We start from the raw sequence: 23,155 nt of genomic DNA on the forward strand, positions 1-23,155 counted from the left end.
TTTTGTGAGTAAGGAGTGTGAGGGGCATCTTTGTGTAATTGTGTGACTGTTGTATGAACGAGCCACAGTCCGACTGAAAAGCAAGTGTGGAGTTCCGATCTGCGGTTCCATTATTCCCTGTGAGGAGAGCAGCCAGAGACAAACGAAGCGTATGTCAGACTTTGAAACAGTGTTGTCTGAGCCAATAGTTAACTTTTTGTGCCCTATACATGTGCCTCATGATATTTCCTGTAACCCAATATTTGGTTTTGCATGATTCTGGTGTGGAAGAGAAGTCTGGGTAAAGTTTGGAAACGATTTTTGGTGTAACAAATGTCAAGGGAATTGGTCTGACTGGGACAGAATCGAGCGCTCAGGTCAGCTTAAAAGAGCATATTGTGGAAATATGGGAAACACACAGAGACAGTAGAATTAGAATTTGGGTAAGCCCTCAAAAGCAACAGTATGGGAGGGAAACAGAGTGAGAGAATTTTGAAAAAGAGGCCTTTAGGCTGCATCTTGACTCATTGGAAAAATATAAAAGGACCGCCAGGTGGGAGTGTGAACAGGAGGACTTTAATAAAATATTGTAATCAGTGGTGGTCTCTGTATAAATTAGATGATGAGGAAAGATGGCCCTTTAACAGAACCTTGAATTATAAAAGTTTGTTACAACTAATGTTTTTGAGGAGAGAGGGAAAGTGGGATGAGGTCTTGTACGCAGACATGTTCTTTACCCTCCAGAATCACCCTGAATTCCAAACAGACTGTGGACTGCACCCACCCCCACCCCCCCTCGGGGACCCGATGTTATTAGCCTAAGAGAAGGAAAATAAGAAGGAAGCAAAAGGGAAATTAAGAAGGTGATGTTTGGCATGCAGCACAGGTCAGAGATGTATGAGACTCTGAAACTGAGAGAAAGCTGACATCTGGAAGTACTGTTAGATGAAGCATGGAAAGCGTAAGCATGGAAAGCATTTAGTAATGGGAGGAGGAGGATCGGAGGGGGGATAAGTGATCACTGGTAGCGATGTTGCAGGCAATTAAAACAATTTGAGGGTGCTTGGCCTAGGAAACCCCAGGGAAAAGACCAGTGTGCATGGTGTAAACAAAGGGGACATTGGAAAAATGAATGCCCAGAGAGATGGAAAGGGAAAGGAAGGATGCAGGCCCACGTCAAAGAAGATTGATGGGGACCTGGGGGGTCTACCCTAGCGGATCCACTCGTTACATTAAAGCTGGGGAAACAACAATAGAGTATAGAATTTCTAGTAGATACCAGGGTAACATTTTCAGTTTTGAACCAAGCTTTAACACCTACGGATGATTTTGTAATGGTAAGGGGAGCTACTGGCCAAAGTGAAGAGGTGTACTTTTTAAAACCTCTTAAATTTAAATTGGGAAAACAATTGGGAATACACAAATTCTTATATATGCCTAATTCGCTGAAACCTCTATTAGGCCGAGACCTGTTGGAACAACTAAAAGTAAAAATAACATTTGAGGGAGGAAAACTAGAACTTAGAGTGGGAGATGACCAACTCATTGAACTTTTGAGTCTGGCCCTTATAGAGACTCCTGTTAGCTCAGGAGTACCTGAGGAAGTCCAGAACCAGGTATATTGGGGCTATGGGCCTCAGAGATACCCGGGAGAGAGAAAAATGCCTCCCCAATAATAGACTTAAACCAGGGGCATGGCTGGTAAGAATTAGGCAATACCCCCTTAAGTAAGAAGATAGGAAAGGAATCTGACCAATAATCGGCCGGTTTATTAAATTTGGGCTGTTAACACAGTGTGACTCAGAATATAACACTCCCATTCTACTGATCGAAAAGTCGGATGGGAGTTATGGAATAGTACAGGATCTCAGAGCTATTAATAAGATTGTTGAAGATCTGTATCCTGTTGTGGCAAACCCATAGACATTATTAACTAAATTGGCACTTGAATTGATCTGGTTTACCATACTGGACCTGAAAGACACCTTCTTTTGTCTACCCTTGATCCCAGAAAGTCAGTTGCTGTTTGCATTTGAGTGGGAAAACCCTGACTCCAGGAGAAAGGCACAACTAACATGGACTGTATTGCAACAGGGGCTTAAAAATAGCCCCACTTTTTAAAAATCAATAAGCCAAAGACTTGGAGCAGTGGAAGCGACCACATGGAGTTGGAGTAATACAACAATATCTGGATGCTTTATTGATAGCCATGGAAATGAGAGAACTATGTATCATATGGACAGTCAGTCTGCTCAATTTCCTTGGACTTAATGGCTATCGAGTCTCTCCACAGAAAGCCCAAGTGGCTCAGCAGCAGGCAACTTACCTTGGATACGGGATAACTGCTTGCCAAAGATCTCTAGGCATAGCAAGAAAGGAGGCTATCTGTCAGACTCGACCATAGACAGCTAAAGAACTCTGCACGTCTTTAAGAATGATGGGATGGTGTCGCCTATGGTTATACAACTACGGACTTCTGGTAAGGCCACTCTATGAATTGTTGAAATCTGGCCTGAAAGACCTCACTTGGAATGGGGAAGCAGAAAGAGCATTCCACCAACTGAAAAGGAAACTCATGGAGGCCCCTGCCTTGGGGCTACCAGATACTACTAAGCCATTCTGGCTGTTCTCCCATGAGAAGCAGGGAATAGCCTTGGGAATCCTAGCCCAGAACTTGGGACCATACAGAAGGGCAGTGGTGTACTTCTCCAAACAAATTGATGAAGTAAGTAAATGTTGGCCTAGCTGCCTAAGGGCGGTAGCAGCATTAGTGCTAAATATTCAAGAAGCATGAAAATTGACATTAGGCCGAAAGATTACAATGTTGATATCTCACACTGTATCTACAGTATTAGAGGTAAAAGGAGGACACTGGCTCTCACCACAAAGATTCCTTAAGTATCAGGCCATTCTGGTGGAAGAGGATGATGTGGAAATAGTGCTTACTAACATTGTCAATCTAGCATCTTTCCTTAGCGGAACTACGGGAGAACTGGTATCATGTGACTGCCTGGAAATGATTGAAGAACTCTACTCCAGCAGACCTGACCTAAAAGAGGAACTGCTGGAAGATGCTGAGGACTCCTGGAATACGGACGGAAGTAGCTTTGTTTGGCAAGGTGTCTGCAAAGCAGGGTATGCTGTAATCACTACAGATCAGGTAATAGAGTCCGCAGCCCTTGCCCCAAGTATCTCGGCACAAAAGGCAGAAATAACAGTTTTAACCAGAGCATTGGAACTAGCCAAAGGCAAGAAGGTTATTATCTGGACAGACTCTAAATATGCCTTTGGAGTAGTCCATGTCCATGAAGCCATATGGAAAGAAAGAGGACTCCTGTCCACCCAAGGGAAACAAAGCATGCTGAAGAAATTCTTAGGCTCCTGGAAGCAATACAGCTACCCAAAAAGGTGGCTATCGTTCATTGCAAGGCTCATTAGAAAGGTAGTACTGCTCAGGAATAGGGCAATGTCATGGCAGATTGTGAAGCCAAAAGAGTGGCTGAGAGAGGTGAATTAGAGGTGCAGTCTTTGGTCCCAGACGGTAAAATACAAACTGATTGTTAACCCAGGTATTCTAAAGAGGATTGGGAATTAGTCAAAGACTTAGGTGTAAAAATAGAGAAGGATAGGTGGGCAAAGACTCCGCAAGGCAGACTAATAATCCCATTTGTGTTATTGTGGGCCATAGTTATGTCAGCACATAGAAAATCCATTGGGGAGTGGAAGCCCTGTATAGATACTTGACAGAGTATAGTTGCCCAGAACCTCTACACCAATGTTAAGCAAGTGACACAGCAATGTGAAATATGTTTGCAAAATAATCCTAAAACAAGCCCCAGACAAGCTTGGACAAATAGGGAAAGGAAACTATCCGGGACAGCAATGACAAATTGATTTCTCAGAGCTCCCAAGAAAAGGGGGGCACTGGTATTTGTTGGTCCTAAGAGACACCTTTTCAGGCTGGACAGAAGCATCCGCTTGCCAAACCAATAAATCCAGAGAAGTGACCAAGGCCATATTACAAGAAATAATACCAAGGTTTGAGGTCTCACCAGTCATATCCTCGTACCAAAGGTCACATTTCGTTGCAAAGGTTGTTGAACAAGTGTTGGAGAATGACTCAGAGACAAGGGTCCTGAGCCCACCGAGCAATTGTACGATCAGAGCCTGTTCTAAGGGCTGATGCTGCCTCGCTGATGCTGGGCCTCACTAGGGTTTGCCCGCAGCTGCTCGCAGCTGCTGATACATGAAGAATGTCAAGGACGCTTTGGCCTTGTGTATCGAAAACAGGTTAAGAGGAATTAGAAATAGTGGCATGAGAAACTTAGTGTTATGAGAAGCTTGTGCTGCTAGCTGACTGCAAGTAGGTGGACCGTGCAAATACAAACTTTAGAGCTTAAGCCAATCAGCTAGTGACTAGTAGGCATAATTATCATTGTCTGTATAAATATATGTACCCTGGACCAATAAAGAAAACCATGCTTTATCACTCACATTGAGTTTGTCTCGGCATTGTTCCTCCACTGCTCGCAAACAAGTTAACAAACTTTTGGGGATAGATTGGCAATTCCATACCCCATATTGGCAACAAGTAAGTGGTCAGGTGGAGAAAATGAACCACCTCATTAAATTGCAGATTGTAAAATAAGGACAAGAGGCTGGATTATCTTGGCCTTGGGCCTTACTCCTGGCTGTTTTGAGGATCAGAACTAAGCCCAGATTAAGGAAGTGTTGAGCCCCTTTGAGATACTGTATGGGAGGCCCTACATGATGCAGGCAGGAATATCAACTCAGATCGGGGATGAAAAGTTATCTGATTATGTAATAAGTCTGCAAAACCAACTTCAAGAAATAGGAAAACAGGTCTTGGAATCAGGGCCAGAGGCCTTGATGGACCAGTGCATGATATTAAGCCTGGTGATTATGTGCATGTGAAGTCCCTTATAGATTCACCTCTGGAACCAAAATGGGAGGGGCCCTTCCAGGTGCTGTTGACATCCCATACAGTGATCAAGATTAAAGAACAGATCTCATGGGTATCTCACACCAGAGTGAAGAAAGCAGCTTCTAAGCTCCATTGGGAATCAGCACCTATGGGACCATTGAAACTTCGCATCCAAAAACAATGATACGGGTTCATATGACTCTGCTAAATTGCAGCTTATAAACCAAAGAGGCTTACTGAAGACATATGGGCCTTAAAATTAGCAATGAAATATGCTGAACCACTTTTACAGCAAGAGAATTTGCTTAGGGAAAAGGGGGGAATTGATATAGGGAACTAACTACTTTGCAATTTCTTAACAATCCTGTTTACCTTTAATGTTATTTTGAAGCCTTGAATGTATTTTTGAAACTTGTTTTCTAGATATTGGTGCTTAAGCTTATCAGGGACTGGTAGTCATCAAGGACTGTGTGTCAGACATAGGGGGAGATAAAAAGAATGGCGGTTTCAGTGTGACCATAAAACTGGTTAGAACCCATCAAGAAGCTGCTGAGATCACCAAGTACGAAGAGAACGTGCGCGAATGACTAAAGTTCATCTAAAGCACAACAGAGGAAGAGGAAGATAAGACCCCTGAAGAAACAAACTACCACCAGAGACAGACCTGAGTCTGCACAAACTAACCCCACCTCGCTTATGCATATGTATGTTTGTGTTGCATAATCCCATGAATATTTATACCTGCACTGCATAAAATTTTGGCAAAATGTGCTGTTGGTGTGCAAGCTAGGAGGAGTGATCCCCCTTGCACCCAGCGCTGCAATAAACATACCTGCTTTAGAACTCTCTGTGAGCTGTAAAGTTTGTTTCCGCGCTTCAGGGCAAAAAAGGGACCAAGAAACTCTGCTCAGGACAGTGTGTTCATGAAGAACACTGGTGCCCATGCACCGCAGGGAACGGTCCTCAGCACGGCTTTGTCAGCTGTCCTGGGAACATCAGAGGTCTTGCCGTGACAGACCTCTGGAGGGAGGATGCTGCCATTCAGGCCTCAGCTCCAAGACTGTTCCTCTCCCTGGCACTGGGGGGACAGTGTCCTCTCCGTGGGCAGTGTGCCCTGGTCTGGGAACTGTGATTGAGGTGAAGGATGTGTGTGAGGAGGGGAGCAGTCTGTGCACCACTGAGAATGACAAAGAGGAGAGAGACAGGGCCTTTTCAGAGACCCTGCAATGGAGACATTCTGATCCCTGTGGAGCGAGGAAGGAGACCCAGCTGGAGAACACCCCAGAGAAGCACTGAGTGGAGCGTTCTGCACAGGGGAAGGCTGTTGGCTTGTGGTGCAAGAGGAAGGCTCCTTCTGACCTGTAGATCTGCAGCTACAGCACACGGGCAGTGCTCTGGCAAGAAGTGAAGGAGCAAGGAGGGCCAGGGCAGGATTGTTGCAGTTACCTTAATAAAATAGCTTGAATCCTAGATTGTTGCTGTTGAGATGGACGCGACACATTCATCAAGTTGCAAGCAAAGCCAAAAGCCAAAAGCCGAAAACCAAAAAGGTTAAGTTTATTGTCTTACAAACCTTACATATAATTCTTAAGGATATGTGTTCTTAGTTTATTAGTCCAACCCAAACCCAACAGTTCATGATTGGATGACCTTATCCTTCTTGCCACATCTGCTCTTTTTCTTGCAGGGTTTCTGCTGTTCTCATGTTCCGTTAAGTTGTTTACATCTGCAGTCCCAGCCTCTTCTTCTTTCTCATGGGTACACGGCTGTCTTATCCAGGTCAGTGTCAATTGTCTCCATCTCAGGGTCCTCAGGTCAGCTGTGGACCCCCACAATTCCCCCTTTTTGTATTTGTACTACAAAAATGACCTGTGCCATCTGCTGCAGGGCCCTTGCAGCAGAGATACAATACATGGCAACATCAATAGCACAACTACAACAATAAGCAAAATCATTAATCCTGTTTTTATCAAAGATAGCAACCATCCTGACAGTCCCCATTCTTTAAACAATCTATTCAACCAGTCCCACCCATCAGTGATTTGCAGCTTCTTTACCCCGCCTTTCAAAAGCTGTATACTTTTATGTATTGATTCATAATGATCTGACAAATTCATACAACACATTCCTTTTAAGTCTTCACATCCATGTCCTTAGGTTAACAACAAAAAATCTATTACAGCACGGTTTTGTAAAGTCGCATGTCACACAGAGTCTACATCTAAGAGCAAACAAGTCAAGGCTATAAAAGTAGTGTTTGTTTGCTTGCTCAGCCAACAACCTAATTATTTATCTTTGTTAAGGCAATTCCTGGAGCAAGAAAGAAAGCGGCAATTATTTCCCCTGGGCTCCAAAATGTAACATAGTCATCACAGTCTGATGTAAAAGGGTGTGTTGAGCATTTGTATCGAGGCTGCTTATGTCTCCTAGCTAAAATCATAGACATATTAGGGGTCAAAAGTGTCAGCCGTCCCAAACTGCATGGACCTCCCTTGATGTGGGATGGAATTGCATGCCAGGCAACATGTAACAAAAGGATTACTCGGGGAAGAGGTAGCAAGACAGATGGAATCCTGATCAGTTATATTGGCAAAAGTTACCCACACATTTGTCTTGGGTTGTGGCACCATCCATGCTTCATTATTGTGTGCAGCAGTCCACAACAGGCCCAACACAGCGAGCAGGAATCCACCGAGGCCCATTATCTGTTGAAACACAAGCATAACCTCTACCCCAGGTTAATAATTCACATGGACCTGACCATTGGCCACTTTGGAGGTCCTTCACCCTAACTTTAATTCCTGCAGAAACAAGCGTAGTCGATGTCAAAGATGCAAAGTGGCAAAGCATTGGCGGATTCTGCAATTCATCTGGAATAGTCAAAAAATTTAACACATACAATGCCTTGTTCAGTTGGGCTTCAGGTGTTTCCTCAGACATTCCCCCTTTTTGTTTTTGCAGAAGTTGTTTGAGCATTCCGTGGGCACATTCCACAGTCCCCTGGCTGGTGGGAGAATGAGGAATTCCCGTGACATGGATGACATCCCATGTGCATAAAAATGTTCACACCTTTTCAGATACATAGGCTGGGCTGTTATCAGTTTTTATTTTTTGTGGGACGCCACATATAGCAAAGGCCTTCTGCCAATGCCATATAACGTCTTTGGCTGTTTCTTCTGTATGTGCAGTAGCAAGAATAATGGAGGAGAAAGTGTCAATAGACATGTGTACATGCTTTAATTTGCCAAATTCTGCCACGTGTGTTACATCAGTCTGCCAAATTTGGAGGGCCTATAAGCCCCTAGGATTGGTGCCGTAAACTGTTGGAAAATGTTGCCCCTGACAATCAGGGCAGGAGACAACAATAGATCGAGCTTCGGCATTGGAAAGGTGAAATTGCCGTTCGAGGGCATGATAACCTTGATGAAAAAACTGATGTGAAGAAATTGCCTGTTGTCTGGTGTTTGGAACCAGCCCTAACACAACGGCAGACACCAATTGATATCAATAAACACAAGTGCTTGTAATGATACAGATAAATCAATGCGCCAAACATGTCTTTCTTGAATGGCTTGCTCTACCATTTCAATTACACATTTGACATCTGAAGTCAAAATCCTGGATGCTGCAATATCTACATCTCCTTCTAGCAAGTCTACTAAAGGCTGTAGTTGTGATGATGACGGAACTAAAAAAGTTCTCATCCAATTTATGACACCAACTAGCTTCTGAACATCATTGAGTGTTTTGACATTAGTCACCAATTTAATTGCTTGGGGTTGTACTGTTCTATTAAGTACTTTCATTCTCAAGTAAAGCCAAGGTTGGGTATGTTGTATCTTTTCAGGAGCAATAACTAGGCTGTAATCCTCTAATGCTTGCCTAGCTTCATGCTCCATGTGGTCCAAGAGTGCAGGTGTTGCAGCAGCCAACAGAATATGTGGAGTGGCTGGAAGAAAATAGGCATGTTGTGAGCGGTTCAGACCAAGGGGCCTCACAACTGCAGCTGTTGTGAAGGACATATGCAAAGTCGAAAGAGACAGTGAAATTGGGGTTTTGAGAAACTGTCTATGTTGCAGAGAGGTAAGGAGAATGGAATGTAAAACAAGATAACAAGAGGGAGATACAGAATGTAGGTATGGCAGAACAAGGCATGTGAACAAGCAGCTTTAACCTATTAGCAACCAAAACGTAACGCGTGTGCTTTGTGCTAGTGTGTAAATCACTGTGTATCCTTTAATAAAGTGGCATTAACTTGATCACATTGATCGTGCATTTTGTGTCCGACAGTTCCGTGTCAAGAATATCATCCATATAATGGTAACAATAACATTCAAGGTATTTTTGTCAAACAGGGCTCAAATCTTGGGCTACAAACCATTAACATACAGTAGGTGAATTTTTCATTCCTTGAGGTAACACTTTCCAATGATAGCTTTTTGTAGGTTCTACATGATTGATTGACGGGACTGTGAAAGCAAAATTTTCCCTGTCCTTTTTATCCAATGGGATCATAAAAACCCAATCCTTCAGATCCATTACTACCACGTTCCATTGCATGGGAATCATTGTAGGGGAAGGCAAACCCAGTTGTAAAGCCCCCCATTGCTGCCATCACCTCTAATTTTTTGCAGGTCATGCAGCAATTGCCATTTCCCCAATTTCTTTTGTGTAACAAAAACTGGGGTGTTCCAAGGGCTATATGATTCCTCAATATGGCCTGCTATTAACTGTTCCTCTACTAACATTCACAGGGATGTAAGTTTCTTGGTTTTTGAGGGGCCACTGATCCACCCACACCGGTTTATCCATAAGCCATTGTAATGCCATTGTCGGTCTTTTGACACCCTGAAAGACAGTGTCCCCTATGGAAAATCCGTGGTTATAGGGACTCCCCTTTGCCTCAAGCAGTCTCGTCCCCACAAGTTTAGGGGTGCAGCAGTGACATAGGGTCAGACAGTGGCCTTTTGTCCTTCAGAATTAGTAACGAGTACAGGTTTAGCAGCCATAAAGCTGGTTGCCGTGCCTCCCAACCCCGTCACCCCAGAGGTGGTGGATACCACAGGCCAGGAATTAGGCCAGTCCCATTGAGCAATAATAGTAACATCCACTCCTGTATCCAACAACCCAGATACCTGGAACATATTTGGTGAGGCACTGTCCATGGCAAGAGTGCACTTCATCTGATAAAGTCCATGATCAGAGGACTTGAGGTTTACCAGTAGATCCGAAGCCTCCAGACCTGCAAATCACTTATTCTGTCCTGGGAACACAACTCTTAAAAGGCACCAGTTGAGCAATTGGAACATTTTTCTCTATTGTTACAGGGGGTATTGCAGTAGAAACCATTGCACAAATTTGTCCTTCATAATCTGCATCTATGACTCCCACATGAACCATAATTCCTTGCAATGTGATGCTAGAGTGCACAATTAATAATGCATTCAGTCCATGTCCAATGGGCCCCCAAGCATTTAAAGGGACTTTGTGCACACCTCATGTACTTACAGTTACTGTGTCGGCAGTGGATACATCCATCCCTGCTGATCCTCTGTTTTTTCCCGACAAGAGGTCACATAAGCTTGTGGCTGTTGGGTCACTAGATGACGTGATTGTGCAAGAAATGGGCTGTTCCCGGGGTTGGCAGGTATTTGTGCCTCCATGCACCTTTTCAAGCTCGTTTTCCCGTTTCCCTGTTGCAGGGGTCGCCCACTCAGGTGAAATTTAGATCGGCATTTGTAGGTAGTCAGGGCCTGGCGGTCGGAAGATATCGCGTTGTACGGAAAGATAGGGCCCCTTTTTCTGATAGCCCGATAGCCAATAGTAATGTAGCAGTGATGTAAGCAGACGGAAGTGACGTTGTAAACCCAAGCTATATAAGGCCTGTATATTCCTCAATAAAACGCCATTTGCCATCCACCACATTGGTGTCTGTGAGCTGATGGCCCGAGTGGCCTGGGGTTGGTTGCCGTGCCGTTCCTGAACCAGGTCGCCGCGCCTCTGAAAGGCAACAAGTGGTGCCGAAACCTGGGAATCTCCTGGAATCGGGTGAACGGCGGCCGGAGCGGCAGGACCAGCCCGGCGGGGAGGACGCTCCCGGACCAACAAGGAGGATGGAAACCCTTGTGAAGGTCGTATTACAAATTCATAAGCAGTGGGGGATTGATTGTAAACCCAAAGATTTTACTCTCGCTGTAGAGAGACTTTTAAAAATTGGGGTCATTGACCAGCCGATTGATATCCTCCACCCTGAAGTGTGGGATAAATGCACTAAAGCATTAGCCGAGGAGACAGTGTTCTCGGGAAGTGGGAAAAACCTTAAGGCATGGGGGAAAGTTGTACAGGCCTTACAGAAGGCCTTGCAAGAGCAGGAGACCTGGAGGGCGGCAAGGGACTGTTTGCAAACCACTCCGAAATTGGGAGTCGGGGCGGCTACACAGACTTCGTGCCCTCCAGATAGTGACAATCCTGCTGAGCCTAAGGACCTGCGGGAGAGCGATGCGCCCCCCCAATCCCCAAACCCTGACCTACTTACAGAGGAGGAGAAACGAGCAAAGTCCTTTTGGGGCGGGCTAACCGAGGAAGCTAGGGGAGCCGCGGAGAAATCAGAATCTGGGGAAATCTGGCCCACACCACCGCCCTATGTGCCACAAAGGGGAAGGGCGAGGCAAAGATGTTTTCAGCGGGAAAAGGGAGGAAGTGCTAGAACTAACAAGCGTGCGTGAAAGGGAAGGGGAGGAGAATGAGGGAGAGTCAAGAGGGAGGGAACGGCCCACCTGCAAGGGCAGTGGGCAGGGCCGGAGCCCAACGAGAAGGGACTGGAGCCCGGCAGTGACCAGTCAGTCTAGCTCCGGCTCCGACTCAGACAGTAGCTGGGAAGAGCGGCTTGCAGCAAAATCAGGAGTGAGGATTGGAAGAAGGGTGGATAGGGCTAAAAGCCAGCATACCTCCACCAAAATTAAAGAAGAGCCACAAGGGGAACAACTCCCTCTCATGGACTGGAGGAAGATAAAGATAGCATGCGCCGACTGGGCCCCTTCAACCCCGCTGGCGTTCCCGGTCTGAGTGACGGATGGGGGACAGAGGGTTTACTCACCAATAAACCCTAAGGATATACAAGCAAATGTTAAAGCAATTGCGGATAAAGGGCTTAACTCTGCCATGGTCTCCACCCTCATAGATGGTGTCTTTGGGGGAGACGACATGCTCCCATTTGATATAAAACAAACCTGTAGACTGATTTTTGATGGGGCAGGGATGATTGTTTTCAAACAAGAATGGGAAGATAACTGTGCAAGGCAGCTAGCCCAAGTAACTGGGGCGGATCACCTGTTACACGGCTCCAGCCTGCAACGGCTAATGGGTACAGACCCAACTATGATTACCCCCCAGGCACAAGCCCAGGGCTTGCGGGCCCATGAGGTTTTGACAACTACTCGTGCGGCCAGAGAAGCTATTCATACAGCTTCTAGAGTCATCGCCAAACCATCGCCATGGGCCACAATAAAGCAAACTGAAAGCAAAAGCTTCACACATTTTGTGGATCGCCTCCAAGCAGCGGTCGACTCCTCGTCCCTACCTGCAGAAGCAGAAGGCCCAGTTGTAGCAGAGTGCCTATGCCAGCAGTGTAATTCGGCAACTAAAGAAATCTTGCAATCATTGCCGGTGGGGTCAAGCATCGCGAACATGATTAAGCATGTCGTGAAGGAAGAGCATTTAGCCCCAATCCAGGCGGCTGTTTGCACTGCAATAGGTAATGTGATGGCATGTTTTAAATGTGGCCAGGCAGGTCACGTCGCAGCGAATTGCCCTCGATTGGGGAATCTGCCAACAGCACTCCCTTCGCGCCAAAACTGGCCCAGAGGACTGTGTTGGGCCTGTGGAAAGAAAGGACATTTCGCCAAGGAGTGCAGATCTAAAAGTCAGGGAAACGGGAAGGGGAGAGGGCACCTGGGCCGCGCACTGCCCTCTCCCACCTGGAACACAAGGCGGCCCAACTCTATGCCGATCAACAATTATGTCAACCCCGGATGGAGCGAGGTCCCCCAGAACCCACTGCCCCCTTGAGAAGCGACCAACTCCATGGTTCAACCGATGATCCAGCCGAATCTGTCCCTATCTCAGGGGCAGCAAAGACCACCCTTTGGGGGCGAGACCCCAGGGTGGCCCTGGCAGTAAAGTGTGATAACCCGCCAGTGGTGTGGGGGATCTGTTCCCTTTATAATACCTCAAATGATACCACCATTAATGTTCCCTTCTTGATTGACACCGGAGCAGATGTTACAGTTATCCCTGAGACAAACTGGCCCCTGTATTGGAAATTGGAAAACGCCCCCCTGGTGGGTGGAGTCGGAGGACTAACCCGGGCTCAGAAGAGTGCCCAGTTGGTAGCAATAACGCTTCACACTGAAAAAGGACCGGAAAAAACTATTACCCTCTTCCCATATGTCATGCCAGGTGTTCCACCCTTGTTGGGAAGGGACGCTCTAGCTTTATTGAAAGCCAGGGTGACAAATTTACCGTGAGGGCCACTGCCGCACACCCGCTTCCACCGATCAGACTGATATGGAAATCGTCAGACCCGGTGTGGGTCGAGCAGTGGCCCCTGTCAAAGCCTCGAATGGATGCACTTCTTGAGCTAATTGATCGCGAACTACAACAAGGCCATATTGAACCTTCTACTAGCCCATGGAACACCCCAGTTTTTGTAATACCCAAATGATCCAGCGAAGGGTTTCACCTCCTCCATGACCTGCGCGAAGTAAACAAGAAAATTCAACCAATGGGCCCTGTCCAAACGCTGTTACCTATGAACTCTATGATACCAGAGGGACAGCCTTGCGCCGTCCTCGATATTAAGGACTGTTTCTTTTCGATACCCCTGCACGAGGAAGACAAGGAACGGTTTGCCTTTTCTGTTGTGTTTCCAAACAGCCAACACCCCAATTTGCGCTTTCAGTGGAAAGTGTTACCCCAAGGAATGGTCAATTCGCCTACTATCTGCCAGATTACAGTGGATTGAGCGCTGGCACCGGTTCGACACAACAACCCGACTGCGACTATCATCCAATACATGGACGATATTTTGATCGCCGCGCCGTCCGGGGGTCAGGTGGACCAGCTAGTGTCAACGATCTCAGAAACTCTAAAAACAAATGGGTTTGAAATTGCAAGTGCGAAAGTTAAAAGAGGACCATGTGTGAGTTTTTTGGGAGTGGGGATCACAAGTTCCTACGTAACCCCTCCCCCCCAAATAAAAATCCGTCGGCACATCAAGACGCTCCATGATATGCAACAGTTGGTGGGGCCCTTGCAATGGCTCCGCAATGTCGTCCTGATCCCTCCCGAGACCATGGTCCCCTTGTACGATCTTCTAAAAGGAAAGAACCCATGGGAGCGAAAAATTCTGATGATGGAAGCAATGAATTCTCTTGACTTTATCGAGCAACAGGTATCATCAAGCACGCTTGCCAGATGGAACCCAGATGCACCGCTTGATCTGTATGTACACTTCACGGAAAAAGGGGGGGTAGGGGCATTAGCCCAGGGTCCCCCAGAAAAAGCACGACCAATACAATGGATAGTCCTGGGGAAACCGTCACGTGCATTCTCTCCAGGAGTTGAGTGTCTTGGCAACCTCATCATGAAAGGTAGAAAACTTGCCCTAAGACATCTAGGCATCGAACCTGCCAGAATATACCTACCCTTCCGCAAACAGCTTCCAACACAATCAGTGGTGATGTCAGAGTACTTGGCTATAGCCCTCGTCGGATTTGGGGGAGAGATCCGCTATGCTGTAAAGCCCCCTTGGACTCAAATGTTGGTGATTGTTGACATCGATCTTCCGCAGAAAATCATGGACCTACCCCAACAGGGACCAACGGTTTTTACAGATGCATCCTCAGCGACCTCAACCGTGGCAGCAGTATGGCAATCAGAAGGAGAATGGCGCTGCGTCAAAATGATCGATCGTGCACTTTCAGTCCAGCAGCTAGAAGCAACAGCAGTAGTGCTAGCGTGCAGACTGTTCCCGACGGAACACCTTAACATCGTGACTGATTCATGCAACAGGGAGGCCTTTGTGCCGCCTTGAAAGAGGAATGTTGCTTTTATGTGGACCACACTGGAGTGGTTAGAGATTCGATGGCTAAATTAAGAGAAAGATTAGCTCAAAGAAAGAGAGACAGGGAAGCCCAACAAGGGTGGTTTGAATCATGGTTTAGCCATTCATCGTGGTTAACCACTTTGATATCTACCTTAGTGGGACCAATCGCAATGATCATATTGGCATTAGTTTTTGGACCCTGCATATTGAATAAACTCGTGTCGTTGGTCAAGAGCCGGTTAGAGACGGTTAACATCATGTTAGTGGAACATCAACAACTGCTTTAAGAACGTATTTCTCAATTGTCCTTAGTCATCCTTAGTTACTTAGACATTCCTAATTATTCCCCTATTGCCACCCGCCCAATGTGCCTTATGCCTGTTGTCACATGCAATATCTATGAATTTGACTCAGTAGTAGCATTGGGCTTGCTTTTTAAAGTAACTTTTTAAAATCCATTTTAAAGTAACTTTTTAAATCAGCTTGCTCGATTTAGCATAGGGAGGGGGGAAATGTAGGTAGTCAGGGCCTGGCGGTCGGAAGATATCGCATTGTACGGAAAGATAGGGCCCCTTTTTCTGATAGCCCGATAGCCAATAGTAATGTAGCAGTGATGTAAGCAGACGGAAGTGACGTTGTAAACCCAAGCTATATAAGGCCTGTATATTCCTCAATAAAACGCCATTTTCTATCCAGCACATTGGTGTCTGTGAGCTGATGGCCCAAGCGGCCTGGGGTTGGTCGCCGTGCCGTTCCTGAACCAGGTTGCCGCGCCTCCGAAAGGCAACAACATAGGTCAATGTGTATATTATATTATAAAGTAAACACTTTCTCTTCTACACACAGAATTTTCCTCCTTCAGCAGCAGCAGCAAATGTTGGTGGCAAAATATTTACATTTGGTTCTTACAAGCTTCGAGTACACACTAAAGGTAGAACTTCTATTGTCCAGTCATAGTTCTGATGTTTGAAAGTGACTTCCAACAATAACAGAAGAAATGGAATCTCTCTGCAGGTGCTGACATAGATGCTGTTTGTGTTGCTGCTAGACATGTAGAAAGATCGGATTTTTTTCAGTTGTTCTCTGAAAAACTGAAACATCAGGAAGAAATAAAAAACCTAACAGTGAGTAAGCACTCTCCATGATAATCGTGCAACTTCTACAGTAAGAATGTTCATGTTAAAGAGTCATATTGGTAGAGGATGTCTTACAAGACAAAACTTTAAAATACATTGTTTCTGAGTCCCTTCTAAAATGCTATCTTATGCAGCATGAAAATGCTGAAGTCAAGCTTTTGGTTCCTTTCCCCAGTGGCTGTACACCACGTAAGAATCTTTGTGGTCCGCTTCTCCCCTGCCCTTGGTTTGAGAATGAGTCGGCTGTATCAAAAAGCAAGGCTGTCCCTGGGAGCCCTGCTTTCATCTCAGGTGCAGTAAGGGGCCTGGACATGCACGCCGGGGGAGGAGGGGGCAGCCTGAAAACTCAGGAAGGTGACGGTGATGTGGAAAGGCTCCTGTCAGTCCCTTGGCCGTGCTGTTCCTCTGGATAGACTTTAGGAGCTCTCGTTCATTCTCCTCTGGCCATGTTCCTCTCTGGCTCCTCAGCCTGAGCCTTTGCGGCCGGGATGCACACTGTCAGCTTTCCAGAAAGTTCCCAGGGGCTGTGCTGGGAACATACAGAACTGCTGTGTAAAATGCCCCTCGGGTGCATGCATTGCATACCTCGCACGTAAAACTGAGCTCCTGGGAAGTGCTTCTCAGCCTGGGCTTCCTCACGCAGACAGTTTGAAAGACTTCACGTGCATAGCTACGGAGCCTTTGTTTAGGTGACTGTCACCTGAAAACAGACTCTCAGTGGGCTGTGGCACAGTTCTGACAAGTGCTCTACAAAACTGAAGACTGTGCCAGAAGGTAGCTGACAGCATCTCAGGCACGGTAGAAAATAAAAGTAGAGAAGACTAGTGCGCGCTGTCAAATGTGGACAGAGTTGGTTAGATTTCTCTGGATGTTAACCAGCAGTAAGATAGCTAGAGAAATCTCTTTTCTTCCTCACTGCCAAGGTAAGTACCTTACAGCCACTGATCCTGGTGGCTCACTGTGCGCTGTTTGTTCATTACAATCCATGATCAGCCTCAGAATCTCTTGGCTAAATAGCTTTTTAAAGCCAGTATTAGTACACTATTAGTGCTCTACTGCTTGCAGCTTACTACCAATTTTTTTGGTTTGGAAGCAAGTCAGTCTTTATACCAAACAGTTTAGCAGTGTAAATTCTGTATTTTATCACAGTTTAGGGAAAGGATTAAAGTAGCAAGAAATACTTTCTTACACAGTGATCCTCTCCTTTACAGGCAGTTGAAGATACGTGTGTATCAGTTGTCAAGTTTGAGTTTGATGGCATCGAGGTAAGAATTTTGCTTTTTTTTCTTTAAGTAAGGATTTTTTTTTTTCTTGCTTTGGAATAGGACAACTTTTCGGGGACTTGTGACCTTGCTATTTTACAAGGTTTTTGGTACCTTACAGTGTATTTAGGAAACTGTGATTAAACAGCCTGACCACAGCCTATCCCAGGAGAAGGCACTGCAGTAAAATGGGAGCTGATAGGAAAATAAGCCCCTAGGAAGCCTGGCGGGCACGGGAACATCAGGGACACCTCTTGCTAAGCCTGTGCTGCAGGCCAGGGCAGCCCACTGGAACAGCAGTTATGTCACAGGGATTGTGCAGCGTGGGAGTAGAGGCAGTGTCCCTGCCAACCCTCCTGAGCTCTGACAAACCAGCTTTCTGCAGGGGGACGGGGATAGTGTAGTTCACCGTATGGATCATGTGAGCAGGCTAAATGTTTTGTTGCAAATCAAAAATGAAGTGGTTGTGAGACAAACGGTCTGGAAGATGAAAAGTGAAAGCCCCCATTTGACTCCTGCCCAGGTTTGTCAGCTGCAGGAATCCTTGTGTCTTGAATGCATCTCACACCGTGAGCGCAGACCTGCACTGCTGTAGTACCTCAGCACGTTACTGCTCGGTGTCACTATCGCCAAGAGCTTCAGTGACCTTCTTGTGGCCTCTCTCTGGTACAGACATTCACAGAATAATTTTCTTGCCTCAGGACTCTACTATAGACCAGATGCTTTGGGATCAAAAGGGCTTACTGCAGAAAGGAAATGCTCTCTCCTTTGCTGAAGTGTAGTTGAGGTGGCTGAACTTGCATCTTAATTTTATGATTTATGTTCTCTTTTAATGGAAGATGGAAATTGAGAGTAATCTTTTCAACTTAAAACCCCCTTCCTTTCCCTAGCTTAAAAAGGGGGGATACAGTGACGGTTTTGTAAATAAAATATGGAACTTCTGGCAATTCTCTTGAGTTTTCTGGCAAGTAAATCTCTCGGGACATGTATCTGTAGTCACATAGGTCTAAATACAAATGTTAACCACTCTGTAGTCTTGACAAGCTTTTCCCCCACTGATGTGCTGTTTGAAAATGATGCAGCATTCTAACTCACACTTGGCACTTTTTCCCCTCTTAAGATGGATCTCGTGTTTGCCAGACCATCTGTGCAAACTTTTTCTGATAATCTTGATCTCAGAGGTGACTCATGTCTGTGAAGCCTGGATACGAGATGTATGCGGAGCTTAAATGGTAAGCATATTTACACATCTTTAAAAAGAAAGCGTTACAGAGCTTGGTATAGAATGCACATGGCACAACCCATCGGTTTCTGTACAAGTTGCAGAAACTGATCTCCTGTCTACTTGAGATCTGAGGAGGTGGCGAGTGGGCTTAAATTGAGATGCTTCAAGGAGTTGTGTGTTTAGATAGACCTGTATCTCATGTTTCTTTGATCAGGGTGTGTGCATTGTTCTAGTTCGCCATAGAAACTGCTTCAGATGAATAGGTAGAGCATTTGATAGAGAAGAATGTGTGGTAATTCATTAAAAAAAAAAAAAAATATATATATTTAAAATACCTGAAGCCTAACTTACTCACTGTTTAACACTGACTAGTTTAATTGTTCCCTGCTGTCGAAAGAAACAGCTTTTGGAATCCTCCAGAAAGGCCTTATTAAAAATTGTATTCTATAAACTGTGAAAAAGCTACTGAGGGCATCAGTTACCTGGAGTGATACTGAATGTTGCGTGTAATCTGTAATTTTTAAGGAAATACAAAGCAAGCAATCCAAACTTGTTTTCATAGGCTTGAACAATGAACTGTGAGCTATTGATCCAGGATAGCATAAAACTGACTTGTACCCGTTACTAGGAACTGCTGCACTTCAACTTTTTTCTTAGAGGCTGCAGAGCTACTGATGAAATACTGCATCCAGAGCCAAATGAAGAGAACTTCCAGCTCACTCTCCGTGCAATTAAACTGTGGGCAAAATGTGAGTAAGGGGATTGTTCATGATCTTTAAACTTTTCACAGGCACCTCGTGCTGAAAAAATAAGACCATTAGCAGTACTTCACCTTTGGATAGCTGTTTAAATGATGGCTTTTAAACTAGAACCTGTTCTTCAGTTTAGATTCACGGTCTGTCCGTGGGGTTGATTCGGTGTGGTTTTTAATGGGGGTAGAGTGGGGAGAAGAGGGGAGTGCCTACAAGACAAGGTGCTGCATTGCTTATCAGGAACCTGACTAGAGGTGATAAAAAGGCAAGTTAAGTATATAAACTTGATACGTAAGGAATAAAAAAATACTGTTTGCGTATGTGTCTAGAGCAAGTGCTACAAGAATGGTAGAATTTTTCGTAAGGGAAGTTGGAGTGAAGCAGTAGCTGTAGCAGTGTAGGCAAATTCCAGAGTAGCAGTATTTTGGGAAGTGGTGTGGTCATGATTCTTCTGCTCATCACTGTTAAGGACCAACAATTTTGGCCTCATTGCATTGCAAAAGTAACTGACTTGGAGGCTAAAGTGTACTGAGTATTCTACAGATTGTGAAGTTGGTGCTGTAAATTTGAAGGAAGGTCCTTGGGTATTGAAGGACTGCAGGCTAACGACACGTACCCATTCTAGGACATGGCATTTACTCCAGCGTGCTGGGATTTCTTGGTGGGGTTTCCTGGGCAGTGCTAGTAGCAAGAACAGGTCAACTCTATCCAAATGCCAAGAAAGGCAAAGCCAAGAGGAGAACAATAACTGCACTCCCAAAAGGGTAGGAGCAAACTGAGGGAGGGCAACTCATCGGCCCCTGTCAGAGTTTCAACACTTGAGATAAACAGAAGAAATAAAATTGTAGGAAGTTAACAGTGGCCGAGAAGCAGGTTATAAATCCATCTGATCCAAATCTCAGAAAGACTTTCAGTATTGATTTGTGTGAATACTAGACCGAGGCTGAAAATTAAGTGTTTGCTTCTGCTTTCCACGTCACGAGAAGATAACTTAAATGGGCTAAACAGTAACGAGAAGATGCTCAAGGCAATAGCAGAGCTTACTGGTTTCCTCCACTGGACCAACTGTTCAGTGAACCAGCTTAACACGGCCAGTCTAAGGATGTCACTGAAGTTGCTTAAAAAAAAAAAAAAAAAAAACAAACAGGTAAGTCCTTATCCTGGAATGTGAAGGCAGCACCTTGGCTCCCACACAGGGTGGCAGAGATGGCCCAGCAGGGTCATGTCCCGACGTTCCAGGTCAGATAAAGAAAGTGCTGGCTGTGTTTGTGGGGTCGGTTTGACGTATCTTTTCTGTTTTCTAGAAGCCTGGGGAAGGACGCGCTGTGCGGTAGTACCAGTGCTACTTTAGCCCTGAGGTTCAAAAACTGCACATCAGTGCAACTCCCTGAGTGGCCTTCATTCACCAAATAAACCAGATTTGCTTTCTCCAGGGTGGTGGGAACAGGAGCTCACAAGTGGATTCCAGCTACACCTCAGGGTAGCAGTTGGCACATGCTTAACTTTAACTTTAAAGCCCACCCACTGGCTATTAAAGGTCACATGAACCCCTGAGATCTAATGAAAGGAAAACCAAACAAACCAAAAAAACCCCACGACAATATCCCCAGAAAACACTACACCCCGTTTCCCACTCCTGAAGGAGGCCGGGTTCACATGACACGTCGGGGTCCCCCCCTCACCCCGGGAACTTGCCAGCCTTCAGCCAGGGAGCCGGAGCATTTGTCCCCCCCTGCCCGGGGGCAGCTGCCAAAGCAGCGGCGCAGCGAGGAGAGCAGCTCCCACTCGGGCTGGCCGTGCCCACGGAACCAGAACACTACACAGAACAGGTGTCCAAGCAAAAAGGCCCCGGTGTGCCAAAAGAAATAAAAGATTGAACGCTGAAGCAGCTGGGCAGGAATGCTCTGCAGTGAGCAGCTCCATGATGTCTGGCACTCCTCTGCAGGTACAATTCTACACGGCACTTCCACCAGACACAGGGACACTCAAGGGACTATTGAAGCCCTATTTAAGATACTCAAAATGCAGTGACTTTCACTTTCCATTAATGAGAAGAGCGTCACCCAATCGTGGTTGCGTACTTCAACAGCAGTAGCTTAGCATAATTGAAATGTGTGGCAGGACTTTGGAGTGAGCTTTTCAAGGATCTTCCAAGGCAGCCATGGAACCCTGCAGAAGCCCCATGGAAACCTCTGTCTGCGATAGTAGAGGTGTCAAAAAAAAAATATCCTTTAAGATAACAGGGGGAATGTATAGTAAAGAAGGGGATCCTTACCTACAACCCAATAGATCGAATGCTACCCCAAGAGTCCTATTCGTTTAAACACACCATGCTGGAATATCATGGCAGTGACGGCCCGTGGCAGTTTCAGCCCTGGCACTGAAGGATGTTGAGCATCTTTCAGATCGGGGAAGCAAGCGGGGATAGAGAAAGGCCGCTGACAGCTGCGGCTTAGTGCCCCTCAGATCCCAACATCTTTACTGGTGCTGTGTAAAAGGGAGCATTCTACTGGCTTTGCAAAAAAATATTTGCGGGTGCTTTTATTAAAATCATGATTCTTGAGGGGTTTCTAAATTCATGCTTTTATTGGCATGAGACTGAAACCTGACAATATTTTCAGGCCAAAGTTGTTAAATGCTTTCTGCAGAGCATGCAGGGTTTTTCAGTGGGTTTGGGGTTTTTTTGGTTTCCCTGTTATTCTGCAGCATAAAGATTACCCACAGAGTTATATTTCTCTTCTCACATTGAAGATGTAAGTATTTGCGTGCCCTGAGCTGCACGAAGAATATAAAAAGTATACAATTGCATAGCAATTAATACACATCAGCGAGACAGAATTTCTTTGGCACTTACATCTTGCACAATAGACCAGGTGACCATTTAAGCCCCAATGTCTTCACCACTTGCTCTGTCCTACTGTAACAACATCACTTTTTAAATATTTAAAGATTTGCTTTAATAAAGAACTGTGAATAATTATTTTACCCTATCCTTGATTTCTCCCTGCTTTTCAGAGACTTTTTTTTCTCCTGCATTTCAAAATACTACATTGTTTATTGCCTGCTGCCACACTGTCCTGGTTTCAGCTGGGTTAGAGCTTATTTTTTTCTTCTTCGTAGCTAGAATAGTGCTGGATTTGGGATTCAGTGTGGGATTTGGTGTGAGAAGAATGTTGATAATATACTGATGGTTTTAGTTGTTGCTAAGGAATCCAGGACTCTCTATCTCCCCGTGTCCTGCCCGTGGGCGGGTGCACACAAAGCTGGGGGGAGCACGGCCAGAGCACTGGACCCAAACTGGCCAAGGGCATATTCCATATCTGACAGCGTCATGCGCAGTGGGTCGCGGGGGGTGACCGGGTAGCCCTCGCTCTCGCTTCTGGGATTGCGGTTTGGAGATTTCCTCATCTCTGGGATCGCTGGCTGGGGCCGGGCTGGGCATCGGTCAGCGGGTGGGGAGCAATCGCACTGGGCATCACTCGCCTCTATTTTCTATTATTACCGTTATTATTACTATTTTATTTCAATTATGAAATTGTTCTTATCTCAACCTAAGTGTCTCCTTACCTTTTCCCCTCCGATTCTCTCCCCCATGCCCCGGGAAGGGGGAGGGTGGTTGAGAGGCTGCGTGGTGTTGGGCTGCCAGCCGGGTCCAAGCTCCGAACAGCCCCTTTGTTAAAGAACAAACCCAAACCCAGAGCACCCCCAGGCACACACACAGCCCCCCCCACACTCATTCTGCATTTCGTTA

At 45.8% G+C, this 23,155-nt stretch overlaps 1 pseudogene; it reads left to right on the forward strand.

The window, feature by feature from the left end:
* The first annotated feature begins 15,199 nt into the window (after positions 1-15,199).
* LOC122153539 lies at positions 15,200-20,817 on the forward strand (annotated as a pseudogene).
* The last annotated feature ends 2,338 nt before the right edge of the window (positions 20,818-23,155 follow it).

Source organism: Tyto alba, unplaced genomic scaffold, assembly GCF_018691265.1.
Source record: "Tyto alba isolate M040663 unplaced genomic scaffold, T.alba_DEE_v4.0 Super-Scaffold_200000100296, whole genome shotgun sequence".
Classification (NCBI taxonomy): Eukaryota; Metazoa; Chordata; class Aves; order Strigiformes; family Tytonidae; genus Tyto; species Tyto alba.